Source organism: Ctenocephalides felis, unplaced genomic scaffold (assembly GCF_003426905.1).
Source record: "Ctenocephalides felis isolate EL2017-DRISC unplaced genomic scaffold, ASM342690v1 CF-g0.4_SCAFFOLD_01886, whole genome shotgun sequence".
NCBI lineage: Eukaryota > Metazoa > Arthropoda > Insecta > Siphonaptera > Pulicidae > Ctenocephalides > Ctenocephalides felis.
Genome location: NW_020538040.1, coordinates 186,572,754 through 186,598,800, shown reverse-complemented (window position 1 = coordinate 186,598,800; position 26,047 = coordinate 186,572,754).

Sequence of the window (26,047 nt, the reverse complement as noted above, 5' to 3'; positions counted from 1 at the left end):
AATCAACATTTTCCAACTCCTTGACAATGTGAAAATTTGGAAAAAATCTGACATAAAATGGCGTTGTAGAACAATTTAGGAAGTAGCACAACGAACAAGATGGGAAGCTCTGCGATAAAACGATTATCATAGTTTGTTGTGATTTTGAAAATTCTTTTTTTCTTTAGATAATTCTATAATATGTTTACTAATCAAAATCAATTAAACAGTTTAGTTTGAATGTATCTTGGAATTAAAGTTATCTCTTGGGTAAAACTGATGACTTTTTAGAACTTGATCAGCGTTATATTTTGGTTAATCCTAAATCAAAACATATTTTGAATTTAATATTCAGGTTTGTCTAATAATCAAGGACTAAGATATATAGATACGTCCGTGAACGTGCCTGGAATATTAAAATAAAAGACATATTTTAGTCAGTTGGAAAAGAGCCAATGCGTAATAAAGTTCTACTCCAGAAACTCCATTATATGTGATAACGTAATATATCGAAACAAAATGTTATAGTGGGTCAAATGGGAACTTGGGGAACGAAAATATATATTATTTAAATTGGATGTTTTAGACAGTTTACGACTATTATATGGACTAAACTGATATGACATAAGTAGATTAATATAAATATATGTTAAACATTTCATTTTCAACTAAGGACATCTCAGTATCAGCTCGTCATTACCCGATACAAGTGTCATTCGTGATTGCCATTTTTATACGTTGTTCTTCAGGAAGAAAGTTACCAAGAGCTAATGTCTCATTACCTTTTTTACAACCCATGGAACTAAAGGTATTTTCATTTAGATGCTCATCATAAAACTACAGAGGAGGAGAGCTTCATCGTCGCTCATAAACCAGAAACACGGAGAAAATCGGACTGATCAAAGTAACAACTAGTGGTGCATGGCATTAAGGCAATTTGCTGGAAGTTCCCGTACCAAAAACTAAATATTAAAAAACAATTTGCAAAAACTTTGAAGAAATAGATTTTGAGAAATTGAAATTTTTGAAAAAAAATTGATTTTTTGAAAAAATTAGATTTTTTATATTTTTTTAAATTTGGAACATTTGTTAAGCGATCGCACTGCATATCTGATTGGAGTCGAAATACCCAAGCGCGTAAGCGCCGCGTAGTTGTCTAACGTGTAAACATTGGTACGGAACCCATATAAATGTACACAAAATTTGTACTTATTATTATAATCTTTATATAATAACTGATAATACGATGTTCATATGTCTAATGTTCATTATTGACCGTCAAATGGCTATATTTTTACTTTTCTATTGGATCTCTATAACGCTAAACCTGCTTGACAAAAATTTGACCAGCTGTTTATTTTTCATATACTAGTAATATATTTTTTGAATTATCTGAATAGGACGCTCCGTTATCTCAAAAACTGTAATACCATTTTGTCACTTTTTGCCCCGTATTTCCGAAACGGCTAGACCTGCCTCTGCCAAACACTAACTAGCACGTCTCCCTATCAGTAGTAATCAATTGCTTTTTGAAAAATTCAAATCGGTTGATCCGTCTTCGCAAAATCGTCGACGAAAATTTGTATCCGCACACACACACCTTTATTTTAACTTCCCGTAGAGCAAGTTATAGTAATCGCAAAAAAATCGAAAATATTTTTTTTTATATATCTTACGTTTCAAAGGTTTCTGAATATTTTGGCATACCTTAGAAAAAATGGATGTATGGTGTGTGTGTGCGTGTACGAGTGTGTGTGCGGATACAAATTTTCGTCGACGATTTCGGAAAACACCGATCAACCGATTTGAATAATTCAAAAAACATTCGATCGTATTGATAAGGAGACGTGTTGATTAGTTTTTGGCAAAGGCAGGTCCAGCCGTTCCGAAGATACGGGGCAAAAAATGCAAAAAATGGTAACTCAGTTTTTAAAAGAACGGAGCGTCCGATTTTAATAATTCAAAATTTTACTTGTATTGACAAGATGAAGAATGATCAAATTTTGATGAAGGCAGGTTTAGCGGTTTCGGAGATCTAGTAAAAAAAGTAACAAAAAATGCCATTTGGCGGTCAAAAAAATCATTAGACATATGCACATCAAATTATCAGGTATATTATAGATATTTTAACAATAAGTATGAATTTTGTTTACATTCCTATGGGTTCCGTACCAATGTTCATTCGTTACACGGCATGCGGCGCTTACGCGCTTTTGCAGTTCGTCTCTATGCAGTTAAAGCAGTACGATTGCTTTGAAAAAAAGTTGTCAAAATAACGAAAACATCTTTTGAAAAATTTTTTTTTTTTTTTGTTCAAAGAAAAGTAATTTTTGTCAAATTTATAGTTTCTCGAAAATCTATTTTTTTCAAAGTAAATTTTTTTCAACAATGTTAGTCTTTTTAAAAAAATAGTTTTTGATACGGGAAGTTCGAGCAATTTGCCTGAAGGCACGATGCCATGCGCCCCACTAGTTCTAAAATATGCCGAAATGTTCAGAAACCTCTAAAACGTAAAGATTAATAAAAATTTCATTTAATTATTTTGCGATTACTGTAACTTACCCTACGTGAAGTTAATCAAAGATGAGGATAAATATTGTGTCACTATTGATCATGACATGTCTTCAAGTGGATAAAGAGCAAAAAGCTCTTCTATGATTAACTTCGTGATTCCCCATTTACTTATGTGCAAAATCCAACCCTGCCAGCCCAACAATATTTTCTAACAAAAATTGTTTCGATACCTAAAATAATCGAATACCATATCAGAGATCTCTTGTCATTTCCCTACAGCAACCTGCACATTCGATTTGCGTTATACACTTAGCATTGAACTTTGTTGGTACATTGTGCTGTTTGTAAACGATTTTCTATATGCATTTACAGAGAATTCTATTTATGCCATATGCATAACGTACACAAACGTACAAATAGTTTTGTAAGGCTTTTGGGTCAATAAAGGTCCAAGTCTTATTATTGCCTGGTAAAGAGGAATGGAAATCGTGTAACACGGTACGATTGACGTATGAAAGGATTATTCGAGGGAAAGAAAATATGGGTATTAAGATCAGAAATGTTGTAAATTTAATTAGATCAAAACTTTTTGACTGTTAACTTTTCAAAAAGCACATTTACTAGAACTTTGCTACATTGCTACTAGGGTTTGTCGGTTTTCAAAAACCGATTTTAAAAACCGGATTTTTGGCGGAAATTGTGGAATTCGAAAAGCGGTTTTTTAGTAGAAAAAGTCGGTTTTCGCTGTATAAATGGAAAATGACAAATATAGCCAAATAATAATGATAGTAGCAAGCGTTTTGATTCTTGGAATCATATCGGCTCAATAGCATTTGGAATCTTATCAGTCTGCAATGATTCCCAGAAGGGTTTTGTATATATTAATTTAGATTTTTATACCAATGTATATATTAATTTAAATCAGTATGACTTCTTCTTGAAGAAGTAACTTCCTCTACTCAAACTTTAAAAAAAGTTTTAAACCCTAGAAGTCACAAAAAGAACAAAAAACTCAGAATTATTATATCAGGCTTTAAAAAACAATTAAGCATAATTTGGTCGCAAGTTAGAGTATTTTCAATTTCAGAATATTTTGTGAGTAATCAAAGGACATGTCTAAGTAGTAATTCGATAGACGTTCTCAGTTTTTTGATTTCATATTTTATTAAACAAAAAGACAATTAGAATGTTTAAAATTAATTAATTAAAATTGTTCGGAACAGACAATACCCGAGTTTAGCTTAATTGTTTTTAAAACTAAAATTATATTAACAAGTATGTATCAATATGTATCCAATATTATTTTAATGAATGTTTTTTATTTAAAAATGTATTATTTTTATTTATTCAAAAACTTCCCTCACTATCATAAAAATATTTTCATTTTTATATGTGAAAATGATGCATGAATAACGAATAATTATTTTCAAAGTTATTAATTAAGATAAACTATTATTTTTAGTTCCACTAATTAAAATTAAAATATTTTTTTTACTATCTATAAAATTGAACAAAAAACAAATTCAGTCAAATACTGCTCTAAATTACATTAAATTTGCTGATAAATTACAGAATATTCGGGCAAAATTTATTTTCTATATAAAATTCGAAAACCGGTTAAAAACCGTTTTTTAAGTAAAATTAAAATTCGAAACCGGTAATGTCGGTTTTTGTATAACCTTAATCAAGACTAATATATTCTGCGCTAGTTACACCTATTATATTCAAATTATGTTGTCCCTTTTTTATATTGTTAGCAATCTATGCTCGTTGTTTTATTCAACAGATTGCAGAATAAATTAATTTTAAAAAATCGTTTTTTCTAATCATTACATGATTTTGGCTTTATTCATGTTTTATGATTATTGAACGTAATGAATGATGATTTACTAGAAGGTAATGATACAAATTTTATAGTCCTAATTATAACAAATACATTAACCCCTTATTCCCATGAATGGTTCTATTTCGAAGTGTTCAACTGGCTTTTGTTGTCGATCCTTTATGAGCAATTAATAATAATTGTGGCATCGCAATTTGACACGCTGATGATATTTGCAGTTCGGTGATCGCGGCGCAGCAACGCCGTCCGACCGAACAGCAATGCAATTAACGCAAACTCATATCGTTCATTACGAAAATTATTGACGGCGATCTGCCGTCGATATTTGTTCCGCATTGATAATAGAACAAGCGGTCATAATGGTCATGATCAAATCCAGGACGACATGGAGCAGGCCAATTTAAGGTGATTAGTTGGATATTATCAAAGACACGCTGGAAATGGTTTGATTTCTTTCTTCAGGCGAACTTGTGTGGCATCTTATGAAAGCAGCTAGAACAGTGATTCTGAAAGTGGTCTACATGGACCCACAGGGTTCAACATTGCGGAAATCCACGTTTGCAAAAAACAATTTTTGGGGTACAGAAAATGAAAATGGAAGTTCTACGGTAGTGGATTACAATAAAATACCATTTACCATATGTATAATACGTGTATCACATACAATATTGTATCATATACAATATTTGTTGAAAAGTGTTAACTTCGTTTGTCTTTATTAACACACCTAATCTCTAAATTCTCGTTTATTGTCTCTAAATACACTCTCTACAATATTTATCTCTACATGTCACTATTTGTCTCTCACAATATATAGTTTGCTCACACATTTTATTCCTTTGTTATTCTATCCATATGCCATGCTATTTACATCAACAAAAGTTAATTGTTTTTTTCATAAAAATGTATTTGTTATGACATATGTAGGCATTGGATTTTTGGTCGCAATATAGTTGAGCTTGTGAAGACTACTAATTATTGAAAGGAAAAAATCTTATGATAACTGCACCATCTAGTATTCTGTTATCATAACATTATATCTTGCTTTTTTATATGTAAAACTCGCCTGATCGCACGGCAAATATATAGACTTTTCATAATCTTCAATACCAAGAACAAGCTTAAGAGAGAGTTGACATGACAACGCTATTTTTGATCTCCCTTATTTTTTGTGTATTTTCCTTACCGATCCTGCGCTTCGGCTTTCAGTTCCCTATATTTTCTCTTCTCGCGTAAGTCGTCAATCATTTGCATTCTTCTTCTCCCCATTCCTTTCAGTCTTTTTATTTTACCCTCGACAAAGCCGTGTAGAAGGCACTTTCTTTGCTGAACAGTTTCCTTTTCCTATCCAGTTTCCTTTTTTTTTCAGGATTGTGCTCAGTAGAGTCCTTTCTTTTGCCATTTGTTAGAACACTAATACTGAATAATATTATAATAATAAAACATGTCGAACTAATAAGAAATTAAGGTTTAATTAATGTAATCATTTTCATTATTCGATGCTTCAGGGCCACAATTCTCAGATAAAATAACAATTATATGGTAATGCTATGTTGCGGGTCTATGTTCGTATGAGCTGGTAGTAACTTACTGTCGAAAACCTATGTATTTGCTAGGTAATCAGGCGTTTTACACATAAAACCTAACCTACAAAACGCGCAAACGTCAAATAACAATTTTATCATAAGTGCAATTTTCTGATGTCTTCTAGATAACCACATACGTGAAGTTAGGATTTATGTGTGAAGCGTCAGATCGCACACGAAATACAGAGTTTTTGGCGTAAGTTACTACAAACTTATACGAAGATAGACCCGTAACATAGCATTACCATAACATATATACTATATAACATTTCTGTTTTATCCCAGAATTGTCCCTTCAAATCTCGAATTTGAGCTATGAAATTACAAAACGACTTTCTAAGAAGATTGTAGTTATGTTAAAGAAAAACAAAATAGTTTATATACACAAATATATAAATTTATAAAAATGATATGGAATTTATGAACATAAATAACATGTTTCTGTTTAGGCATAACAAAACTCGGTTTGTCATTGAAACGATATTGAAGCTATAGAATTACAGTCTCGTGTAAAATATTTAATGTTATAATTGTGTTTGCGAAAGGTAATACTGAAACTTGATCTTCTCAGGGATTTGAGATATTAACAGTGGCTTAATTCCTGGATTATAAAGGAGGAGTCATAGCTCTTCAAAATATACTAAGACGAGACGAGGCACGTAGGCGTTTCTCATCAGCGAATATTGTCACGATTTTCTTGAATTAATGGTAATAGATTGTCGATGGTGTTATTCAAAGTCGCAGAATAATTATGTCACAATAACAAAAATTAATAATAATAAAATATTATTATGTAAAATTCAATGCTTTAGATTGATTCTGGAATAGTGACTTGGTATCGCTGGAAGTTGGATCAAATAAAATTAAATCACTTTAAACTGAATCATAACTGAATTAACTTCTTCGAAAAAATCAAGTTTTTGAAAAAAAAAAAAGAAAATTTTCAAATTTTTCATTTCATTTTTAAAACTAGTGGGGCGCATGGCATCTAGCCTTAAGGCAAATTGCTGGAACTTCCCGTACCAATTATTATTATTTTTTTAAGAACGATTAACATTTTTGAAAAAATTGACTTCGAAAAAATTAGATTTTTGAGAAACTAGGAATTTGACAAAAAATTACTTTTTTTGGAAAAAAAATTTTTTTTTTGAATAAAAAATGTTTTCTTTATTTTGACATACTTTGGAAATTCTGAACTTTTTTTCAAAGCAATCGTACTGCTTTAACTGCATAGAGACAAAACGTCAAAGCGCGTAAACGCCGCGCCGCCGTCTAACGAATAAACATTGGTACCGAACCCATAGAAATACAAACAAAATTTATACTTATTGTTAAAATCTCTATAAAATATCTGATAATTTGATGTGCATATGTCTAATGATCATTTTTGACCGCCCAATGGCATTTTTTTTATTTTTTTTATTAGATCTCCGAAACCGCTAGACCTGCCTTTATGAAAATTTGATCAGTTCATCTTGTCAATACAAGTAAAATGTATTTTGAATTATTAAAATCGGACGCTCTGTTCTCTTAAAAACTGAGTTACCGTTTTTGGCACTTTTTGTCCCGTATCTTCGGAACGGCTAGACCTGCCTTTGCCAAAAACTAATCAGCACGTTTCCTTATCAATATGAATCGAATGTTTTTTTAATTATTTAAATCGGTTGATCGGTGTTCCCGAAATCGTCGACGAAAATTTGTATCCGCACACACACACGCACACACACATACACACACACATACATCCATTTTTTATAAGGTATGGTAAAATGTTCAGAAACTTTTGAAGCGTAAAGATATATAAAAATTTTCATTTTCGATTTTTTTTGCGATTGCTATAACTTGCCCTATGGGAAGTTAAAAATTAATTTTTAGTACGGGAAGCTTCAGCTATTTGTCTTAAGGCACGATGCCAAGCACCACCAGTTTTCAGTTCAAATTTTATCCTCTGCACCACAATTACCTTAGAAAAGCTTAAACGCTTTTCGCGCATCGGGCTTTATATATATGTTTTCCGCCCAGGTAGCATAATTATTGAAAACAGTGCTACGTTGAGCATATGAAGAGGTTAATTTGAGATAAATTGAAGTATCGCGCGGCATATATAGGGGAAAATTTAATTATATAATTCCATCTACACTTTCGTCAAGCGGCACAGAATCCATCGGCAATATCAGAGGCTGCGTTTTCCATCTAACAGGGAACTAAACGCTGCGATACTTCTAGGGAAATCGCATTACAGCAAAGGTAGACAACCGTTTAATGTTGAAAGTATACATCAGATTATGTTCTCACGAGTACCTTGAATTGTGAATAATTAATTGTTATCTTGGGCTCCCCCGTGGCATAGTGTTATGGACATCAAATTAGAGGTTCCAGGTTGGATACCCTGATTTCTTTTTCTGATGTCAAGCAGTAGTGACATAGCTTTTCACGAGTAAATAAAGATATCAATACGTTTCTAAGTAAAAATATTCCTTCCAAGGCATTGCTGCATCAATAAAAAAAGAGTGCGCGTAAGGATCACACGCGATTGAAGTAAAACTTATTTGCTACTGTACAAAGTAAAAATGATAAATTAGCATTAAAAATTTGTATACTATTTAAAAACAATATTGTTAATAAAGTCATACTTCAAATATAATTTGATCGGTTTGTCATTGTAATTAGCATTTGAAATGAACCTTTGTTATAGAAATGAAGTAATTGCTGGTTAATAACTTATATAATATTCGTTCACACAGTGGATTATGTTAAACAACGCCTAAACGCCTCATATAATTGTGTTTGAAGAACTTCATGTAATTAAAATTAGCATACATCCATTGACTGTTTCTATTTTTTACTTTTTTGCAGGCGATATAATCTCATTCTTTGAACAGCTATAATATCTGTCTTGCCTAAAAAATTGAAGCCATACTTTTATATTTGTTTTATTTATCAATCTGTGAATCATTTTTTTTTTTTTTACTTTTTCGCTAGCGATATAATCTCATTCCTTGAACAGCTCTAATATCTGTTTTGTTAAAAAAAATATTTTCCATTTTAATAACTTCAAAGATTTATAGAAACTACGAATAATATATAAATAATTTCTAAGCAATAAACTTACGGCACAAATGTTTAACTTGTTTTATTATTTACAAGCACGGGGTAAAATATTCTTCTGATTCGGGCATTTTCATTAATTTAGGATTTGTACTACGATGTAACTTCAAAATGTTTATTTATCTATGCCGATTTCCTCGTTGACGTACGCATACAACGTTGATGCCGGTACGCATACAACGACAGATCTCTATTCACATACACGACGACTAATCACAATCGAACTGTATAGAAATGATACCTTCGAGAGCGAATGACGAATCTTAGGCAATCGACTCTTATCTGTCGTAACGCACTTCCGTTGCATTTGTATGGATTTACATCCTAGTCGCGTCTAAAGAATTTTTACTTCAAAAAATATAAATCTTATAGTTTTTTATCATAAATTAATGAATGTTCATATATGGTTGATATATATTCCTGAAATTTGTATTCACTTTTACAAAATTGAATCTTTAGTATTCTAGAAGGCAAAAATAGTCCCGTCTCAGAAGGCGCCTGGGACTCGTTGTTTAGCCCTGCGTTTCGAGCCTGATGCGAATGAAATCGTTCGTGGTTTTAAGAACGATATAGGGAGTTAGCAAACTCCAACAATGTCTTTCTATGCCTACGATGTTCTCTTACATAAATTGTTTATTAAAATCTCAATTTTGATGAGGGGAGCCCGAAAACGATGTAGAGATACCATAGAAACTCTACTTATTCGTACAGAAGAATCGTGGTTGAAGTAACACAAAAGTTGGCAGTTGATTGTACCACTCATTTACTATTAATAATAAGAACAGATAGTAGTCTGTCTGAAGGCAGGTACATGGTGTGAGTACACCACAAATTAATAATTGCTTTACCATCCCAGGTTTAATATTCCCATTATATATTCTGTTTTTTCTCAATTTGTAGTTAACTGAAGATGACAGATTATATGTCGAAACGTATGAAAATAATAAAGATGATATTTTTTTTCACAATTTTTGAATTTTCTGTAAAGTAAGTTATTGCAATCGTCCAAAAATCGAAAATGAAAATTATTGCATATCTTCACCTTAGAAAAAATTTATGTAGGTGTGTGTGCGTATGTATGGATACAATTTTTTGTTTTCGGTCGCAATTATTTTTAAATATCGAAAATAATTCGAATTTTAATTTTAATTCTAGCTAAAGATCAAAAACACACTTTTATACTTCAAATAAATAATTTTGCTATTCTGTTTATATTGCAAAATAATAATTTTGCCATTCTGTTTATATTGCAAAAACGTGTTTTTCCTTTGCAAAGTTTTTGCTTTGCAATTTTACAATTTTTACAGAAATTCAACCTGCCTCGGAGAAGCTACATAGCGTTTATTTAATCCCTAAAAATATTTTATTTTTTATTCTTTTTCGTTTTGTTATTCTTGCTCTGTTTATATTTAGTTTTTAACGTTACTTTTTCTGTTTATTTCAAAATTGTAGAACCACTGATGATGACGTAGAATTTTATGTCAAAACGTATGTATCTGGCTCTGGCAACCTGACATCGGGCAACAGCGATGTCCATTTTCAATCAAAATCTGTCACAATGGTCTTCCCTGAATTGAAGTTTAACCCTTGCCCTGGGTCAGCACCACCCATTATTATTATTTCATTATAATATAACGTATTTTCATCATATCAGTAAAAATACACTACACTCAACTCTCTGGCTCGATCGCCATAAATATTTATAATTGGAATCTTTTCAGCCTCGTCATAGACAAGGCTTGACAAAAAATTAGCTCTTTTATTTGCTGCTAGAAAAGCGCAAGCAGAAGCATTAGAAGGTATTTAGGTAATACCTCCTTCTTCTTCTTTTTTTGGTATTGTATTTTTTACAACACCACAAGAGCCAAACATAAATTTTATAAGTAACACATTTTTTACACATTTTGGTGCAATATGTGTTGTTTTAAATAAAAACTCTTAAAATTCGCGAGTAACTAAATTGAGGCAGTACTATAAGACGTGCGTTAGAGAATATTATTCTTGAATACGATGTAACAACTCTTGCACATTAATTTTATAATATATTATGAAGTAAACTTATTGGCATGTTTTACTGGTAAACACACACATTCATAGGAAAACAAACACGCACACAGACACACAGATATACACACACGAACACACAGATATACACACAAAAACGCACAGACACACAGACTTAATTATGAAAGTTTATCAAAATTTGGAATAATGAGCCACGCAAAAATTTTATTTCATAATGTGAACAGTTAAATTTATTATCAATTAATAAATAAGGATAAATATATCAATTAATAGGTCGAAACTATTTGCATTATTGCTTCTTATTTAAGATTAATTGATATTCAATACTTTTTAAATGCAAATTAAATGTTATAATTAACTATAATCCTAATTTCAGCTAAGTCTCAATTTTTAATGATTAGGTCGATTATTTCGACACACATCGAGTAGTTACTGCAACTAGTCTTAAAGCAAAATGCCACTTACACCTAGTTATATGATAATTTTATATGAATATTTTTTATATTTTAAGTATATTTAGATAGTGTGAACCAAATATGAATATATCATTCTATTATTGTCTAGTGTGTAAACCATAGGTTCCCAAACTTGTTTGACCCCTTAAGCTTTGCCATGGACGCCCTATTTAGTCGAAGTCGATTTTTTTATAAATTACTATTTGTACTAGAGTTGAGTATCAAACATTTAAAATAAAGGTTCAGACATTAATTAATTGACTTTAAAATAGTAATAAACAATAGATATTAACAAGGAGTACTGTGATCCACAAATGTGGATGTCTAAAATTCCTTTCTCCTTGAAAGTTGTCATGGATCTCTGAGGGTCTATAATATAATATTAGTAATGAAACAGATTGTACGTTTTCAAAAATGCATAATTCGATTTTGATGAAACTTGGCACACATTGTAACTATACTTTACTAAATATTTGACAGAAATTTAAAGTTGAAACATTCAATAGTTTCTGAGATATGCGAGGTTGATGGGTGGCTGGCTCGCTCCGCTCTCAATATTAGTATTGAAACAGATTGTACGTTTTCAAAAATGCATAATTCGATTTTGGAAAAAACTTGACACACATTGTTACTACACCTTACTAAATGTTTGACAAAAATTTGAAGTTGAAACATTCAATAGTTTCTGAGATATGCAAGGTTGATGGATGGCTCGCTCCACGCTCAATACTAACACTTAAACAGATTGTACATTTTCAAAAATGCATAATTCGATTTTGATGAAACTTGATATACATCGTTACTATATTTTACTAAATATTTGACATAAATTTTGAATCATTCAATTGTTTCTGTGATATGCGAGATTGATGGGTTGGCTCCGCTCTCAATACTAGTATTGAAACAGATTGTACGTTTTCAAAAATGCATCATTCGATTTTGATGAAACTTGACATACATTGTTACTATACTTTACCATTCATATTTAATGTTTTTCTTTACCTTTTGGTTCATTTCTAAATATACCGTGGACCCCCATTTTTATTTCATGGACCATCACATTTTGTTTTCCCTGCCGTGGACCCCTTGAAAGTTGTCATGGGGTTTGACCTCTGGGGGTCCATGTGAGCCACTTTGGGAATCACTAGTCTATATAGACCACTTTGGGAATTACTGGTGTGATAAACTAACCCTTATAAGAGATGATTATAGTCGTAGTCCAAAGGTCAAATTTTAGATTTCAGTGCAAAGTTTTTATACAGAACGTAACAGCAGACTAAACCGTTAATTTTGAATTTATTATAAATATACATTAGTACGATTAATAAAAGGTTATTGAATTCGGAAAATTTGTAACTATATAGTACTACAATGACCCATAAACAAAAATAATTTTACAGAGAAGAGCAAAACAAAATTTTGTATGGTGATAAGTTATGACATGTCAGGGATAGGTCATGTGTATTATTAGGGTCGTTCTTAATATGGATATTTTTAAATTTCTTTGCTTCCAGGGGCTCAAATGGTTTCAAATTGGTGAAAAAAAAATCACTGAAAGTTTTAGCTCTTAATGTTAACTTTAGGATAGTCCACACTCCAACCAACGTTTCTTGGTTCTTCTTCCTAAGTAAATACTAATTTTATAAAATATATCATTTTTTTTGTATGTTTTTAATTTATAATCAAAATAAGCAAATACAATGTTAAACTAAAAATTTTGATTCATTTGTCGCTGCGTTGAAAATTAAAAAAAAAACAAATGGAATTTTACCCTTGTTATTTCCATAATAAACTTTGGTTGGAGTGTGGACTATGTTAAAGATAATATTAAGAGCTAATACTTTCAGAGGGTTTTTTTAATCATTTTAGAAGCATTTGAGCCCCTAGGAGCAAAGAAATTCGAAAATTTCTATATTTTGGACTACCCTAATATATATATATATATATATACATATATTCATTTATTTATTTATATATCAATTTGTGTGACATGTAGTCTTTTACCATCATGTTAATTAAATTTTGTGGTAATTGTTATTTAAATATGCATCTGAATGACAAATGATAAATGAAATAAATACAAAACACAAAATGATCATAACAAAAGCATTTCCAAATATATTGTTACAATTAATAATTAATTGAACCTATGATACCAGTTTCAAAAATTAATCATATATTCGTTAGTAAAACATGATGAATGATCAAAACCAAAACACCTCGATAATAGACACCGATTTTCTGTTTACATAATAAAGAAATGATAATAGTAATATCTGCAGAAAATTATAAATATTATTCTGATTTTAAATTGTTAACGAAAAGTATAAACATAAATGTTGGCAACACGAAAACGACTCAGCTGATTATTGCCCTCAGTTTGAATCAGTTAATTGCCGTGAATAGTTAATCAATCTTTGATCGCCTTCAGAGGTGGTCACATCACTTAAACTTTTCTCTATTGATTTTATTTAAAACGAAGTCATTTGTGAAAATGCCTGGTGAAGAAAAGCATGAAATACATAATTGGTCCGTAAAAGATACACGTGCGTTGATTAAAATAATGATTGAAGAAGCCATCGATACGACTAATTTGGAGTTGGCGGATCTGAGATACTACTTAGCCGCAATTTTACAAGAAAATGGTATATTCAAAACACCAAGTGAAGTCGGAGATCATATGATTTGGCTCTACAGTAAGTTAAAAGATCATTTAATAAGTTAATTTGGAAATTCAGCGATTCTTGTCCAAAAAAATGTAAGAGAAAATAAAAGTCAGTTTGGATTCAAGATTGACGAGAGCAAATTCAGGGCTACAAAAAAGTTGAACCAAATTAAGAGCTTTTAAACGCATGTAATTTTTTTAAAAAATTGTTCTATGATTTGAAAATTTTAATTCGTTATGTAAATACCCAAAATATTTTTTATTCATAAAAATCACACATTGCGATATAAAAATTATTTTCTGATTTTTTTACACAGAAAGTGAAATATGTAAATTTTTTCTTATTGGTAAATAAACATTATCAAAATTCTTGACAAGAGCCTAGAATATATATATATATATATTCTAGTATATATATATATATATATATATACTAGATGACCCGACAGACGTTGTCCTGTACCCACGTCTACAATTCAAAAGTTCCAATTTTTTTAATCCTGTCCTATACTTTTTAATATCCTATTCGATGTCCTGCCTTTTTTAATTTATTTATGGTCTTAGCATAAGCAGTATAAGAAATTCAGAAAAAAATAATATAATATCTGCAGTAAAAGAACAATATCACACCTGATTTTACCATACAGCATAATTGTTTCAATAATTTAGTCCATATTTTTCAAGTTCTCGTACGATATACTAGTTGTTTTTTGCCAATTATAATTTCTAAAGTACATTTTTCTTACTAATAATTTAATAAACATTATTGTTTTCAGGTGAATTAATTTGTAAATCTAGTTCATATGAGCACTTTTCAATCAAAGTTCAAATTGCTAAATATTCCATATCCAAAGCCAAACAAATGAATTTTTGACACATGAAACAAAATTTTAAATCAGGCAGACAGACAAATTTTAAATAATTTCTTAATAAGTGGAAATATTGTTATGTATTGTTAAATTATTTAATAAAATAAACCAAAATGGAACATGCGTAAGATTAAAAAAATAATGTATATTAAATTTTGGACTTATTGCGTTATTTATTACACTGAATTAGATAATTCATCTGCCAAAATATATTGTTGACTGTATCTTATATTATTTGAATTTCTGGCACATCTCAGCTGCTTTTTGCCAATAATAATGTAAGCATTACATTTTTTTTGTATGTTATAATCTAATATTATCTAGGCTCATAATTTCAGCTAAACTCAAATTTCAAGTGAATTTTCTTTTCTGGCAGATGACAGTTCAACTGTTTTCAATGTCAAACAATGATAAGTGGTTTTTTGTAATCTTTGCCATTTATTTCTACAATATTAATATATTGTAATTATATCTATTATATATTATATCGTTAATTAAATCTTCAACAATTCTCTTGCAAACTCTAAACTTAGTCCAACTCTAAAAAGAATTATCAAAATCCGAATAACCGTTTAAGAGAAGTATTAAATCATACACCCGTTCATAAGAATTTTATATATAGGATATATATATATATATATATATATATATATATATATCCACATACAAGCTCATAAATCCACACATATCCACAAATATATTTATACACACGCACACACACACGAACAAATCCACACATAGATGTAAATCCATTCATACACACATATTTATCCATATATAAATTCACACATGCACACATACACAAATTAATGTTTACACACACGCAAACATACACGGACAAATCGACACATACACACATTTTTATACACAAATTTAAATCTGCAATTTGCATATAAATCCACACATGTACACATACTAACATATACACAAATAAATTTGTATTTGTAGTTTGTACACATATAAATCGGTACTCACACATATATATCCACATATCCACACGGGTATATATATATATATATATATATATATATATATATATATATATATATATATATATGAATGTGAAATATATATTGAGTAGAAATAAAGTTGTTTATTACTACATGTTTATAAACGACTAATACAAACATCAGCCTATTTTCTTCAAATTATGAGTCAGTATTATTAGTTCAAACTTAGTTTAGTAATTCCTTAAATTTTCATACAAGGTTAATAAGATTTAAGTTTGTTAGAATTTGACAATGACATTTAGATTTCATTCCGTTCCATTACCCAATCGATTGTATTTATATTACAAACAATTTCAATCTTGGCGATAACATTTAATGCAATAACGTTTATAATCTTCACGATTGAAAATATTTAATTTTTGTCAGCAAAACTTAGACGTTTTCAACGAAAAACAATATGCAATAACAGAATAATATTTTTCAATATTGAATGTATTTTGGATGTTTTATCAAAGATGTTTTTTTATTGGTAGGTAACGAACACAAGTTCTTTTCTTATGTTTATGTATTGAAATTGTGATGATTTAGAACAAAATATAACAAGTAGTGTTTAGCATTGTGCCTTAAGGCAAATTGCTGGAACTTCCTGTACCAAAAACAAATATTCGAAGATTAAGTGATATTTTAAGTATATAAATGAGCTTTGGAATATTAACCAGTATTAGCAACAAAATCCAAATTATTTTCGATTTTCAAAAAATATTTTGTTTTTGGAAATGAAAACGAATGATTTTTTGTGCTTTTCCCAAAAACAATCGTTTCTACAATACAAGCAAAAGGTTTTTTTGAATCATTCAAATCGGATGCTTAATTTTCTCAAAAACTAAAATTTTTGCACAATTAGCTCCTCATCTTCAAATCGACTGGACCCGTCTTTGCCGAAACCTATTCATCATCACTTCTCCCCATCATTACAAATTGAAGGTTCGTTGAATCAATCAAATCAAATTCATTCTTTGTTTTGTATCTCAAAAACGACTGGCCCTGTCTTTGCCAAAAACTAAACAGCACGTCTCCCTATCGGTAGGAATCGAATGTTTCTTGAATATTTCAAAATACGGTTGATTCATGCGCACGAATTTGTGAACAAAAAATTGTATCCACACAAAACACGCATCAATTGTTTCTAGGGTATGCCAAAATGTTCAGAAGCTTCTGAAACGTGAAGATGTGCAAAAACTTTCAATTCGATTTTTGAACGCTTACTATAACATACCCTACGGGAAGATAAAAATAAATAAAAAGTAAACAAAAATCAAAAAATTGTCTATTGATAATCTTCAAAAATTAGACAAAGTTATAAACGTCGAATAAAAAATTATCAACTAATTAGTTTCTAGTCCAAGTTTGACTCACAGAAATATTAAAAAAATAACTAATAATAATAAAATATATTATATATAACACATAAATTATACATAATATATAACACACAAATTGTTGTAAATAAATTCAAAAATCTCACAGGACAAGCGAAACATAAACTTAACGATAATATTTAAGAAAATTTTTTTTTATATATTTCCATCAAATTACAACTGCCTAGAAAGCATTCAGTAATTAATATGACTAAAATAATAAATAACATTTTAAAATATTACCCATCGGTGGTATTTTAACCCTTTCCACTCGCTAATTGCGAAATTAATACGTATTTTGCCACCGCAGCGGCGGCATCCGAGTCGAAAGGGTTAGGTTTGTATAATATATACAGAAGATAATTATAAATCTAAACTGTGAATTAACTAACAAGAAAACAAAATAATTAAGAAATTGAAGTAAAGTAAAATATAAAGATAACAAAATGAATATAAATATAATAAATATAAATAAGTAAAATATAACCAAAGGATTGTATTGCACACTTCAATGTTGTGGTTGGTTATATTTAATTTTAGTTAAATTTTTCAAAATAAATAATTTTTTTATAAATTTATTCTTTAAATAAGTATTTTGTTCATTATGTCCATTTTTATATTTTTTAATAATTTGTGTTATTTCTACTGAAGACGCTATACGCAAACTAGACACGTACGGAAGACTATTGAATCATTCTTTAACATTATTTAGATTTTCTATTTGATGTTTCATTATTTTTGTTCTTAATTATGTATTTACTCTTGTAAATGTATGTTAAATTTATTTACAAATTTATTATTTTCAGCCAAGTACTTGTTTCTGAGAGCAGAAGCAATGGCAGGACAAGAAGTACCACCTTGGCGTTACATGAAATCTATGGATCGCCTTGTTCTCTATAAATCCCTGTATCAGTCTAGATATGCCACGAGGATGAAGGACGCTAAAAGAGCTCTTCAACAAAGAAGTATTCACACATTTTTTATTTTCAAAAATAACTAATTTTATACACATCAACTTTATCTTTAGTATATGTGAATATATATAGTCTAATGGGAAATGCAACGTTATTATAATAGACAAGTAAAAAAATTGGAACAATATTAGTGAAGATTTCTATTTACAAATTATTAAGAACTGCAAGCTTTAATTTTTAACTATAGTTCAATGTAGAAATTAAAATTGATTATTCTGGATTTACCAGCCGAAGCAAAAGTAGACAACTTCATATGGACGACCAGAGCGTTTTCCATCTTTGGTAATTTGAAAACCACCACAAGGAAATTTAGCAAACCAATTTTTACACTGCCGTTTACTTAAGACTTTGCCATCATAAAAATAAAATATGACGAAAAATTTCGATTTGATTTTCCATCTCCCAACGAATGCCAAACAAAAACCACAAAATCGATCAAAAAATTTTTTTTTATCTGATTGACAGATAAATTGCCTACTATTTAAAAACAAAATGTATTTCACATTTGGACTACGTCAGAAAACCTAAAAAAATCATTAAAACCATAAAGCCAACCTAATATAAAATTGAAAGTTAAAATAAAGCCCTTAATAATGACCCAAAAACCTAAAGCAATAGAATATGGTTAACAGTAGAATGTATCTTGTAACCTGATTTAATATTTTGTGTATTTTCATTGTAGTTCCTTACTTACAAACGATTGCTGATGGTAAAAAGCCTGATCCTGTCCTGCCCTGGAAACATCGCGGTTCATTGGAACTTTATTTATGCCTTGAAAAAGCTTCTCCAGAAGTAAGCCTAGATGGCAAGAAGCTCAAGAAACGCTGTGAGTACTAATACTTTTTGTTAACTGTAATTTTTTTGTATCAAATTTTATACTTCAATCGTAGATGTTAAGACCTTGGGTTACGAGTAAAAATTTTCGAAAGACTTTACAGCTAAAATTTGACTTTTATTGGACTGCACTGATGTCAAAAATCTAAAAGCTGTACCATAAGGACTCGCATTGATAAGGTTTGCTTAAAATCGACCTTGACAATTAACAAAAAAATGATTTTGGTCTAGGGTTTCACCAAAATCTTATACTAATTTTGTTAATTCAATAATTATTTGAAAGACCGTTTTAGGAATAGTGCTGATCCGTAAAGGTCATTCTTCGTAATTGATTGGTAAAAAAAAAATTGGCGGCTTTAATCAATTTTTGTTGGTCAATGATATGTCTATGTCAGAAACTCTTTGAACCTTATTACCAAATGTTTCTTACACCTAGTTATAATTTTATTAAATACTTTGTATGTATGGAGTAGTACTACTAGTTTTGAAAATTTTGTTCATTCTATTTTGATCAGAAAGAAACTATGTTCCCCATAGATAAAAGTAACTAGTAAAATTGATGACAATGTAATTCCATTCAATTATGGAATTGTTTACTACGATTTAAACTATTAATTTACCATTTATTCAACTCCTGCTATGATAAACTCCTGTAAAATCGTAATTACTGAATATTTAGTGCAAATATGTAATTTTTTTTTTCAGCTGTACGCCGAATTTTTCGCAAGTTAATGAAATACGCAAAACAACATCATCAAGTAAAAAAACCCATTAAACGCAGATTGAAACGCAATCCATTTATATTGTGATTATAACAAAAATATTTTGAAATATTTTTATTGAGTAGTAATTAGGACTTGTAATGATATTTTTTTAATAAGTAATAGATATTATAGATAATTATAATAGGTATAAACATAAAAATGCATTATCTTGCAATATTTAATTTTTTTGATCATATGTGAATTTTATAATGTTTCCTAAACTTGTGACTTCTGAATATATTTTTTATATTTGATGGAGAACCAGAAATGAACAATGGAAATAAAATAACAAATCTATGGAACTACGATATAGTACCTACAACTATTATATATCTGTAGAAAATATCTTTGATAAAGTTTTCTAACCCTTTGACCTCTGAAAATATATTCTATATTCGTTCGATCATTTTATTTGAACTTTGATCCATGTCGTGGAAAGAGCAAGTTTTCGTCAAGGGATTTTACTCTGGCTCGTTTCTTGTTGATGCATCTCATAAAACAGAGTTGCATATATAAAAATGCAAAAAATAATGATTTTTTCCACTGAGAAAGAACCAACGTAGTTCCACCACATATGGAAGTGTAGTAATTTTTTTAGAAACATAATTTAATTTAGATAGATAAATTATCTATATTTTTTCATATATAGTTTTGCTCTACAACTACAGTAGCAATTTTGTTACGAAATTCAATATATTGAGCTTTTGTGTAAGAAAATAGTGAACATTGGTCGTTGTCTTCAAAAACTATATATGCTGTGAATTTATGTTTCTTTTCGATAGAAAATTGTGTTGAAATAGATACCTAAACCTTGTGCACCAAGAAAATAGTTTTCAAGGAACACAAGGAACTTACAAAATAATAGAATTTCTTTAGATTATTAGATAATATTATAGACTTAAAAAATATATTGTAATTAATATGGATTATGTATATCCAATTCAAAATTTATGTTCGTTATAAATTTTTCGCCTAAATATAATGTCACTATATAATTTTTCATTTTTTTATATATCTGTTAATTTATATAATTTTGTATCCAAGTTCTTTTTGTTTCAGTCTTATTTTTTACTACGCTTCTGAATAAAATTATTAAATAATATTCCAATTATTATACCCCATAAATTCAATAAACATTTAATTTTCTACCTATTGATATTTCCCACAAATTTTCGAACTTTCATATTAAAACAAAGATAATGAACGGTAATAGTTATCACCGTAGTAAAATAGCAAAGTTCCCGCAAACTTTTCCAGAAAATAAGAAAATCAATATAAAACCAGATCGTTTAGTTTACTTAGGAAACAAAAACTGAGCGATTCGTTAAAAGTTCTTCAGTAAAACCTCGCAATCCATCCACGAATCACTTTTATGAATAACTCATACTCGAACAAATTATAAGAAGATCAAAGTTCTTACCTTTGGGAATGGGAAGATCCGATCAGGTAATTAGCGACATATCTGAAATAAAAGAGATAGTATTAGACATGAATTTTGGTTGGAAAAATCTATACTATACTATTTATTTATAATTACATTACATTACATTATAATATATTATATCAACAATTAAATAAAAATTGCAAATTTATTACAAATCAATACTTTACTGTCTGAATCGAGACCGTCATTAGTTAAAAAAATAATAAAAAATTACATACTTGGAAATATATCACTACACCTTCAATAAACCATTTACATACTATTGTAAGCAATTATTAATTAAAAAATAGAACTGAAAATTAAACTACATATATGTAAGCAAATTTTATTATGAAATCAATTCAGAAAATTATGAAGCCTTTTGTTTTTGAATAAAAAATTTATAAACTAAGTATTTCAAGAAACTTAAAAAAATGAAAATAAATTTCCAGAAGCATCAAAAACCAAAAAAAATGAAGTGTAAACATAAAGTTAAATAGTAAGTGCTAATCAAATTCACAATCGTAAACAATACATTGTTGTTTATGAAGTATGATGATTATTGTGTTTGAAATTTATTATATGTTCAGAAAACATAGTTTTAATTTGTTTTGGATTTTTCGCATAATAAATATGTTGATTCGTTGTCCTAGTAAACGTATCGGAAACTTTGACCAATATAACATACGTTGCAATCTTTTATCTTTGCAATGCATTTTGTAAACAAAATCTGTGATTTGATCTTATTGAGAATGCAATTGTAAAAAAGGTAAAAAAAAAGAACTGAGAATTTGGTTAATTTCAAACATATTGAAAGAACACTTTGAATGTCAAAAAATATTTTATAAAAAATAATAACAACTATTTAAATATGGCAAAGAAATAGAAATAGGTCAAAAACTAGAAGGAAATTTATATAAAAGAAAGGAGAAATTGAAATTAATAATAATAATTATAAATACTAATTATATGCATAAGTTATTTAATATAAAAATATTAATAGTCAAGTTACGCTTCTTAATTATTTGCATACATTATGCTACTGAAATATACATGTATTTGCTATGCATTCAGGCGTTTTACACATAGACTGCAACGTCACTGGTATGTTATGAAGCTGGGTCAGAAAGACACTGTTATCTGAAATCGTTTTTTTTTTTGACATTTGTGCAGTTTCTAGGTTATGTTTACTATCTGACAACCTGAGAAAAATGCCTGACTGCACAGCAACCACATGGCTTTTGTCAATATTTAGAACGATTTTGTATGGAAAGTTCTATATAACATTGCCTTCTCATAACATTGGTCTGTTGTACGGAAGAATCGGTCCCTTAATTTTGTGTGAAGATTTTGAAATCACATATTTTGTTAATATAATTATTTTAAATACTGCGTTTTGTTTTATGGTTATGTGATACAGGTATATTTTATAAATTGATATTTTTGTTTCAAAAACAATTTGCTAACGTTTACAGGTTGCTTGGGATCTTTTAGAATAGAAGTGATTTGCTTCTACACACACACACACACATATATATATATATATATATATATATATATATATACGAGTATATATATATATGTAATGAAATTAGATTTATTATTAAATAGTATCCTACACTGTGGCAAATTTTTATTTCCATTATACAATATCTATCTCCGCAAATAGTTTCCTTTATCTCCCGAAAATATTTCCAAAAATAAATAGAGGAAAACATTCAAATCCAAATGCACATGTTGAAGCTACAAAGTTGTTTAAGATACGATTTCAATTCGTTTTGTTACGTAAATCCTTCCGTTCGGGCAGTCTTTCGGCATACATCTTAACTCAGAAACAGAAACGGATACAGGACGACGCCACTTGTTTTTTTCGCACTTCCATCGCGAGGCATCCGGAGGCATCCGGAGGAATCCGGTATTTTTACAGCTCAACGTTACAGCCGGATTCTATATAGCCCTTTGTTTGCACTCACTTCACGGGACTTAATTGTTTTTATTTTAGAAAACGGTACACTAGCACGAAATGTTCTCGCACATGTGCATTTAGATGTGTCGGAGTTATGTCTTCTTGATATGGATTTATGAATTTTATGAAATTCATATTTTATAGGAAGTTTTATAATAGGAAATGAGGTTTCTTTATATTTATTCATTTTATGAAAGATTTATACAAGTTTTGTATCATGTATATATAGTTTACAATGCAGTTGTTCGGATTAATTTTTAATTAGCTTCTTTCATGTATCACTAACCATAGGCGAGTAAGACTCCTAAAATTCAACGAAAATTGGTGAATTTCAGCAAGATTATATGTAGACACTTATCGAATTATATATTTACCAAAATGAAGATTTGAAGGTGAATAGAAAAAATAAAGTGGACCGACAAGATAACAAATTAAGAAGTCCTGAGAAGAGTTAGAGAAGAAAGCAATCCTGAAAAGTAAAGAATACTAAATTAGACCCATTCTACAAAAAGAGTGCCTCTTGCACGACGTCGTAGAAGGGAAAATAGAAGTACTTAAAGAAATTTGAAGAAAAAGAATGCAGATGGTTGATGACTTATGCGAGAAGAACAAATATAGGGAACTGAAAGTGCAAGACCAGGAAGCATGAAAACAGAAGTTGGGAAAGAAAAAAATTTTAATAAAAGTGGGGAGAGAATAGTAATAATGATATTGAGAGACAAAGTAGGAAAAGGGATTCATTGATTTTTGGTGGCTCTTGCATTATGGACCTGCCTTTGCGGAGACTATCATTCATTATTATTATTATATTCACCGAATACTATGTTACAAATCTATTTTTGTATAATTTTGTAGTAATAAACCGTCGAAAAATTATGTATTTTCTGTACGATCAAGCGTTTTACACATAAAACCTAACCTACAGAACAAATACCAAACAACAATCTTATCATAAGTGCATCTTTCTGACGTCTCTTTGATAACACATACGTGAAGTTAAATTTCATGTGTATAACCCCTGATCACATAACAAATACATTTTTTTGACATGCTTTCTGACATGTTTGTTCATACTAATTCATACGAATATAAAACCGAAAATATCATTACCATAACATACCTATTTTATCCGAAAATTGGCCCCTATATGTCTATTCGATTCAAATTTATAAATTTTATAAAATTTGTATTTTTCATAAAGTCTTATATAAAAAATCATATTTCTCGATAATAGTTAGCTTTGTAAAAGATTTCGTTTTGTGTCTGGTGTGTGTATGCTAATATATCTACAAAAACTAAAGTTTTGAGTCAAAAATTAAAAAAAATGTTCTTTCGGAAATGTATTTTAAGGGGCCGTTCATTAATCACGTGAGCTTTAAAGGGGGAGGGGAAGTGCTTTGACTAAAAATCACAAAATATCACGAGTATCAGTTATATATCATGTGTATTTATTTTTTTACCTCAATTTAAAAAAAAAACAAAATTTTTCAAAAATATAAAAATGTTTTTTTTCGAGATAATAAAAATACACGTAATGTTGTGTGGGGAGAGAGGGGTGATTTAAGGGGTTCCAAAAATTCTTAGAATTAGCTCACGTGATTATTGGCGGCCTCTAACCTGCCCCACGAGCAATATTTCATGATTATAATAACAATTATAATTAGCTGCCTAGTCAAAGATATTAACAGCACATGGAATGCCAGAGTTACACTACATAAACTGACTTTTGTTCACAACAATTGAACAATTTCAAGCGCACGATTAAATTTCAGGTTAGACACGTTACATATGACATACGACATTTAATCAATCGGGAGAGTTCCGCGATTGTCGTCAACGTTCGTTCAGCAAGTGACGTCACAGTTCTTTTGAATCTTTATGCACTTATTTGGAGCTCGACTAGCAGTCCATATATAAGGTCTATGTTCCTAGTACATAAAAGTAATTAGATCATAAATCTATATATAATGCCATAAGTCAAAATATCCGATATGAGCACATAATTCACCAACTAAACATGTTTCTCGCCAAGTCAAAGTTGCATTACGTTTAAAGCATGGCGAGTGCAATCGACGATACTCACTGTGTTGAATTAATATTAGAACACTAAGCAATTCCAATATTGATATATATCGACGAATATGATATATTTGTTCAGACACGAGATTCTTGTTTGATTATCATCTGCTTCCAAAACATGATCAGATATGTTTCACAACATAAACAGGACTCGATAGCTTATTTGGTGTTTAGAAGCATTAAGAGCGTTTCGGGAGCAAAGGGAAATCGTGGGAATTGATCTACTTAGGTCGAGTACGAGCACGTATAGTAATCGACTCATATCGAGATGATAAATTTGTGAAACTATTTACAAATTTATTATTTTGTTAATCAATACACTCTGTACAATGACAAGTGATCCGATTTTCTGTAGAAATTATAGATCGCATATAAGTTCCAGGGTTGTAAAGAAGGCAGACCAAGGACTTATTTATTTTTATTACATAGAAATCTTTTTGGTTGAAAGATTAAAGCTATAAGCACTATGCCACAAAAAAGTCACAAACTTTTTTTACATAAATACTCAAATAATATTGATATTGCATTTCTTAAAATGATTCATTCTTAACTAGACGAGTGATAATGCTGTTTTATGTATCAAAAGCATGAAACG